General features: G+C 39.6%; 1 long non-coding RNA gene across 1 annotated transcript in view; it reads left to right on the forward strand.

Moving 5' to 3' along the window:
• The first annotated feature begins 1676 nt into the window (after positions 1 to 1676).
• Positions 1677 to 8066, forward strand: part of LOC132688488 (uncharacterized) — a 112002-nt gene continuing 105612 nt past the window's right edge. The window contains exon 1 of the long non-coding RNA XR_013552167.2: positions 1677 to 2063. This is a non-coding gene — a long non-coding RNA (uncharacterized LOC132688488). The remainder of the gene's footprint in view (positions 2064 to 8066) is intronic.

Consider the following 8066-nt stretch of genomic DNA (forward strand, 5'->3'; position numbering starts at 1 on the left):
CAGAAGGTAGGTGAACCCTTTAAAACACCATAGTCTTCTCTTACATCAAATTCAAAGACATTTTCTTGTCGCAGCTTTCTTTTAATTCTGAAGAGATGGTAATTAGTAATTGAAGGCATAATGGTCCTATAGGAAATTGACCTATATGATTGATGGACATTATTTCACCCATCCTTATCCCTAAAGCACATTTCGTTGGAAATATTAGCCAAGGATACACACCGTAAATTCACAACAGATGTGTAGCTCCCTGTAAGTTGCATTCTGACCTTGTCACATATGTGTCATCAAAGATATTAGTGACTTTTCAGATAAGCTCTCCACATCAAGATGGTCATGTTAGAGAATCTGGTATAATTGGAATTTCACAGATTCTAAATGAGGAATGATTTTTCATTTTTAATGTTTCTTTTTTTCTTTTTTTGAGAGAGCCCGAGCTGGGGAGGGGGGAGAGAGTGGGAGACACTGAATCTGAGGCAGGCTCCAGGCTCTGAGCTCTCAGGACAGCCTGACACGGGGCTCAAACTCATGGACTGCAAGATCATGACTTGAGTTGAAGTCGAACGCTTAACCGACTAAGCCACCCACGCGCCCCAGGAATGATAGTTTATTGGCAAAGAAGGAGAAATTAAAGATAGTGTAAAGGATGTCTAATTAAAAAAAAATTTTTTTTAACATTTATTTATTTTTGAGACAGAGAGTGACAGAGCATGAACGGGGGAGGGGCAGAGAGAGAGAGAGACAGAATCAGAAGCAGGCTCCAGGCTCTGAGCCATCAGTCCAGAGCCCGACACGGGGCTTGAACTCACGGACCGTGAGATCGTGACCTGAGCTGAAGTCAGATGCTCAACCGACTGAGCCACCCAGGCGCCCCAAGGATGTCTATTTTTAATTGAAATATTGTTTACACATTTGTTGTATTAGTTTTAGGCATGCATTGCAGTCATTCCATATGTCTATAAATTATGTTGTACTTCAGCACAAGTGTAGCTATCATGTGAAAGCATGCAACAGTATTATTACAGGATTGACTCCATTCCATTGGCTGTCCCTTGTATCCCTAGGACTCATTCATTCCATAGCTGGACGCCGGTATCTCTCTCTCAGAGGTGTCCATTCTTTATCTAACCTAAGTATTTTGGTGGTAAACACAATTACCTCTTGTTCAGCATGTGTAAATTGGCAGTCTATTTTTCTGTGAACATTGCTTAAAACATTACAAATTATGTCATTACGTTAATAAATCCGGTTTCATTCTTCACTCACAAGAAGGGAGAAGGAAAAGATTTCTTTGTGTCCCAGGCCCTGTCACTAAAACCCTTCCCAATGTGGAGAACAGGCTTAGTTGCCCAGAGCACCTTCGGTCTCTCAGCTGAGCAACCAGGGCCTTCAACATTGAAGTAATTCCCATGGTGGCCAGCAGAGAGAGCTCGAGCACCACAGACCCGGAGGGGCGGGTTCCTCTGCCGGGCAGTGATGGCCAGCAGAGGGCGCACCATGGGCTTTTCTGACCCAGGGCACCTGAGAGCAGGAAGGGCTTCTGTTGCTCCCAGAGGACGCAGGGCTTCTGCCGCTGCCTCAGGACAGAGAGCAGAACTGCTTCTCCAGCGGGTTCTGCCGCCCGACCCAGGGGAGACCTTGGGACATTTGCAGCAACTTGGCGTCTGCTGAGTCGCCAGAGAGAAGCTGCCTTGTTGTACTGAGTGCTGAGGAGGGGGCGCTGGGTGGCTTCCCTGGGCAAGCTGGTTGCTGAGCAGCACAGGCCCTTGCATTTTCTGGGCTTTTCCTGTGTTTCATTCCTCCCCTTCCCGGACAGTATTTGAACACGACGCATGTTACTAAAGGACTCGTGGATTGCGGGGTCCCACGACATCACCTCATAGATGCAGTTGATGGTTTGTTCCAGATTCAGGCTTGTTTCCGGGAAGAAACCCTGACAGAAATTCAGAAGAACGGGAGCTGCATTCAGTTAGGACGTGAATACATGAAATGCTCATCTCAGGACCTTCTAGAAGAACGAGCTGGGACCCACGTTCCGAGTCCTGCTGGAACCAGAGACCGAGGTAAGGGCACAAACTGTCCCCCACATCATACATGCTTTTTTAAAATTTCATGGTTATTTTTCCAACCTAGTGAAGTGATTGAAAACTACAGAAAACCTGGTAGGTAAGTCTCGTTAACCTTATGTTATCTTTTAATTTAAATTTCAGTGAGTGAAGACACAGTGTAATATTACCTTCAGGTGTCTCATATAGAGCAACCCTTCCACACGTCACCCGGTGCTCATCCCAGGTGCACTTCTTAATCCCCAGCAGCTGTTTCACCCATTTCCCCCACCTCGCTGTGGAACCCTCAGTTTGTTGCCTAGTTAAGAGTCTGTTTGTTTGTCACTGTCTCCTCCCCCGCCCCCCTTTGTTTTGTTTCATTTCCATGTATTAGTGAAATCATCGGGTATTTGTCTTTCTCTGACAGGCTTATTTCACCCAGCATAACATTCTCTCTCTCCATGCGCCTCCTGGCAAATGACAAGATTTCATGTTTTTATGGGTAAATAATATTACACTCCATATACTACATCTCAGTTTATTCATCCGTTGATGGATGCTTGGGCAGTTTCCGTAATTTGGCTCTTGTAGAAAATGCTCCTGTAAACATCATGGTGCAGGTATCCCTTTGAAGAATTATTTTTGTATTCTTTGTGGAAATACCTCGTAGTGAAATTGCTGGATGGTAAGGTAGTTCTATTTCCAATTGTTTTTTTTTTCTTTTGACGAATCTCCATGATGTTTTTGAGAGTGGTTATACCAGTTTGCATTCCTACAAACAGTGCAAGAGGGTTCTTCTTTCCCCACATCCTTGGCAACACCTGCTGTTTCATCCTTCATTGATTTTAGTCATTCTGACAGATGTGATGTGTTATTGCATTGTACTTTTGAATTGTATTTCCCTGAAGATCAGTATCGTTGAGCATCTTTTCATGTGTCTCTTGGCCATGTGTATGTCTTCCTTGGGAAGATGTCTATTTGTGTCTTCTGCCCATTTTTAATCGGGTTTCTCCTGTTTTGGGTGCTGTATAACTGTATATATTTTGGACACTAACCCTTTATCAGATGTCATTTGCAAATATCATTCTGTAGGTGTTTTAGTTTTGTTGATTATTTCCTTGGTGATGGAAGCTTTTTATTTTTACAAAGTCCCATTATTTTTGCTTGTGTTTCCCTTACCTCAGGAGATACATCTACAAAGATGTTTGTACAGCCAATGTCAAAAAGATACTGCCTGTGTTAATTACCCTCTGGGATTTTTATGGTTTCAGGTTTCACACATAGGTCTTTATCCATGTTGGATTTATTTTTGTGTATGTTGTAAGAAAGTGGTCCGTTGTTGGTCTTGTTTTGTTTGGCAGGTTGCTGTCCAGTTTTTCCAAAACCATATATTGAGGAGACTTTTTTTTAAGTTTATGTATGTATTTTTGAGAGAGAGAGCAAGAGAGCATGCAAAAGAGGGGCAGAGAGAAATGGAGAGAATCCCACGCATGCTCTGCACTGCCCTGAGATCATGACCTGAGCTGAATCCACAATCACACGCTTTGGTGACTGAGTCACCCATGTGTCCCAAGACTATCTTTTTTTTTTTTCCATTGGATATTCTTTCCTGCTTTGTTGAGAATCAATTGACCATATAGGTGTGAGTTCATTTCTGGGTTTCCATTCTATTCATCTATGCCTTTGTGTGTTGTTGTTGTTGTTGTTGTTGTTGTTTTGCCAGTACCATACTGTTCTGATCAGTACAGCTTTGTAATATAACCTAAATTCTGGAATTGTGATGTCTCCAGCTTTGCTTCTCTTCTTCAAGTTTGTTTTGGCTGTTTGGGGACTTTTGTCATTCCATACAAATTTTGAGATTATTTGTTCTAGTTCTGTGACAAGTGTTTTTGTTAGTGTGATAGGGATTTCATTACATGTGTAGACTGTTTTGAGGAGTGTAGACATTTTAACAGTATTTTGTGCTTCCCATCCATGAACATGAAATGTATTTCCATTTCTTTGTGTCCTCTTTCATTTCTTTCGTCAGTGTTTCATAACCTTTAGAGTACAGGTCTTTCACCTCTTTGGTTAGGTTTATTCCTGGTATCTTGTGGTATTTGTGAAGCTGTCAATGGGATTGATCCCTTACTTCCTCTTTCTGTTAATTCATTATTCATCTATAGAAATGCAATACATTTATGTACATTGATTTCTGTATATTGTGATTTGTCGAATTCATATATCAATTCTAGCAAGTTTTATGGGAGTCTTTCATGTTTTTTATAGAGAGCATCATGTCAGTTCCAAATAGTGAAAGCTCTACTTCTTCCTTGCCGATTTGGATGCCTCTTATTTCTTTTTGTTGTCTGAGTGCTGTGGCTAGGGTTTCCCGTACTATGTGGAATAACAGTGGTGAGAGGGGTCATCCCTGTCTTGTCCCTGACCTTGGAGGAAAAACTTTCAATTTTTCCCCATTGAGGATGAGATTAGCTGTGGGTTTTTCCTAGATGACCTTTATTATGTGCAGGTAGGTTGAGTCTCAATGTACTTTGCTGAGGGTTTTTATCATGAGTGGATGTGACATTTTGTCAAATGGTTTTCCTGCATTTGTTGAAAGCATCATATTGTTCTTATCCTTTCTTCTATTACTGTGGTGCATCATGATGATTGATCTGTGAATGTGGAACCACCCTTGCAGCCCAGGAATATATCCCACTTGATTATGGTAAATGATTCTATTAATGTATTGTTGACTTTAATTTGAAGGTATTTTAATGATAATTTCGGCATACATAGTCATCAGGCTATTGGTCTGCAGTTTTATTTAAAAATTTTTAAACATTTTTTTAAATGTTTATTTCTTTCCTTAGAGTACATAAAAGTGAGGGAGGGGCAGAGAGACAGGGAGAGAGGGAATCCTGGCCATGCCCCACACTGTCATGGCAGGGTCCAACGTGGGACTCGAACCCATGCACTGCAGATAATGTCCTAATCCGAAATTAAGAGTTGGACAGTAAACCGACCGAGCCACACAGGCACCGCTGCAGTTTTCAGGTTTAGTGGAGGCTTTATCTGGTTTTGGTATCAGGGTAATGATGGCCTCGTAAGATGAATTTGTAAGTTTTCCTTCTTTTTCATTTTTTGTAATAATTCAAGGAGAATACATATTACCTCTTCCTTAAATGTATGGTAGAATTCATCAGTGAAGCCATTTGGCCCTGAACTCTTGTGTTGGCGGGAGATTTTTTAAATTACTGATTTGATTTCTTTCTGTTTTCAGAATTTATGTATCTTCCTGTTTCAGTTTTGGTAGTTTGTGTGTTTCTAGGAATTTGTCCATTTTTCTCAGAGTGTCCAATTTGTTGCATATAGTTTTTCATAATATTATCTTCTTATTGTATTTTTGTGGTGTTGACTGTAATTTCTCCTTTCTTATTTGTGATTTTATTTATTTGAGTCCTTTCTCTCTTCTTTGTGAAAAGTCTGCCTAGGAGGTTTTCAAGTTTATTACTGCTTTCAAAGAACCAGCCCCTGGTTTCACTGATTTGGTCTAGTGTCTTTTTGGTTTCTATATTCCTTGTTTCTGCCTTAATCTCTATTATTTCTTTCCTTCTGCTGTTCTTTTTCTCATTCCTTTAGTTGTAAGTTAGGATTGTTTGAGATGTTTCTTGCTCTTTAAGGTAGGTTTGTAATGCTATATACTTCCATCGTAGACTGCTTTTGCCGCATTCCAAAGGTTTTTACCAGTGTATTTTCATTTTCATTTGTTTCAGTGTATTTTCTCATTGATTTCTTGTTTGACCCATTCATTTAGTAGCATGTTATTTAACCTCCGTTTATTTGTGCCCCCCCCCCCCTTTTTTTGTGGTTGACTTCAAGTTTCCTAGCTTTGTGGTCAGAAAAGATACTTGGTCTGATCTCTGTCTTTGGATACCTCTTGAGGCCTGGTTTTGACCTAGAATGTGACCAATTCTGGAGAATGCCCCATGTGCGCTTGAAAAGAATGTGTACTCTGCCATTTTAGTATGGAGTGTTCTGAATATATCTGTTAAACACATCTGGTCCAGTGTGTCATTCAAAGCCATTGTTTCTTTGTTGATTTTCTGTTTACAGGTTCTGTCCATTGATGTGAGTGATGTGTTAAAGTCCTCTACTATCGTTATATTATTACAAATGAGTTTCTTTATGGTTGTTATTAAATGTTTTATATACTTGGTGATCGCATGTTGGGTGCATCAAAATTTACAATCATTGGATATTGTTTGGCTGTCCCCTTTAGTGTGAAATAGTGTCCGTCTTCATCTCTTGTTATAGCTTTATTATTTTTTTTTTAAATTTAAGTCTTAGTTGACATACAGTGCATTCTTGGATTCGGAAGTAGAATTCAGTGATTCATCCCTTACATACAACACCCAGTGCTCGTCACAAGTGCTCTCCGTGATACTCATTCCCCATCTAGCCCAGCGCTGACCCATCTTCCTCCATCAACCTTCAGTTTTTTTCTCTAACATTAAGAGACTCATGTGGTTTGTTAACACTCTTCTCTTTTCCTGCCCCCTTCCCATGTTTTCATCTATTTTGTTTCTTAAATTCCACATGAGTGAAATCATATATTTGTCTTTCTCTGATTGACATATTTCACTTAGCATAATACATTCTAGCTCCATCCACATCATTGAAATGGCAAGATTTCATTCTTCTTGAAGCTGAGTTATATTTCATTGTATATACATATGTATGTATATATGAACATACACATATGTACATATGCGTATACATACGTATACGTGCACACACACACACACACACACACACACACACACACACCCCACAACTTCTTTATACCTTCATCAGTTGATGGATACTTGGGCTTTCTCCATAGTTTGGCTACTGTTGATAATTCTGCTATAAATATTGGGTGCATGCAATGTCACTCTTAGGTATTTACCCAAAGCATACCAAAATAAAGTCTCAGTTTTAAAGTTTATTTTGCCTGATAGAAGTATTGTTACTGGCTTTCTTTTGACATTATTGGCATGATAAATGCTTCTTCATTCCCTCACTTTAAATCTGCAGGTGACTTAAGTCCAAATAAGGCTTTGTAGGCAGTGTCTAGATAGGTCTTGATTTTGTTTGTTTTCTCCATTCTGATGTCCTATCCAATGTCTTTTGATTGGAGCATTTAGTCCATTTACATTCAGAGTGATTATTGATAGGTATATATTTAGTCCCATTCTACTAGTTGTTTTGCCATTGTTTCTTGATGTTTTCTCTGATCCATTCTTGTCTGTAACACTTTTAGTCTTTCATTTCCACTCAAAGAGCCCAATTTAAATATTCTTTTCTTTTGACTGGTAGTACATTTCTGTACTTGTTTTTAATATTTCTTCTTTTTAAAATTTAAGCCCAAGTTAGTTACCTTATAGTGGAATACAGTTTCAGCAGTAGAATTTAGTGATCCATCAAGTACAAAATATACCCAATACTCATCCCAAGTGCTGCCCCTAATGCCCATCACCCATTTAGCCCATAGCCCTATTCAGTAACCCTCCTGGAACCCTGAGTTTCTTCTCTGTATTTAAGAGTCTCTTACCGTCTGATTCTCTGTTTGTATTTTATTTTTGCGTTCCTTTCACTATGTTCATCAGTTTTATTAAATTCCACAGATGAGAGAAATCATAGGATGTGTGTCTTTCTCTGACATATTTTGCTTAGCATAATAAAGTCCGGTTCCATCCACATTGTTGCAAATAGCAAGATTTAATTCTTTTTGACCGCCGAGTAATATTCCATTGTATGAATATACCACAACTTCTTTATCCATTCATCCGTCAATGGTCATTTGGGCTCTTTGCATAAGTTAGCTATTGTTGATAATTCTGCTTTAAACATTGGAGTGCATGTGCCACTTCGAGTCAGCGTGAGTGTATCCTTTGGATAAATACCTAGTAGTGCAATTGCTGGGTCCTAGTATAGTTCTATTTTTAGTTTTTGTGACGAATCTCCATACTATTTCCCAGAGTGGCTACACCAGTCTGC

The sequence above is a fragment of the Panthera onca genome, chromosome E1 (assembly GCF_046562875.1).
Source record: "Panthera onca isolate mPanOnc1 chromosome E1, mPanOnc1 haplotype 2, whole genome shotgun sequence".
Lineage (NCBI taxonomy): Eukaryota > Metazoa > Chordata > Mammalia > Carnivora > Felidae > Panthera > Panthera onca.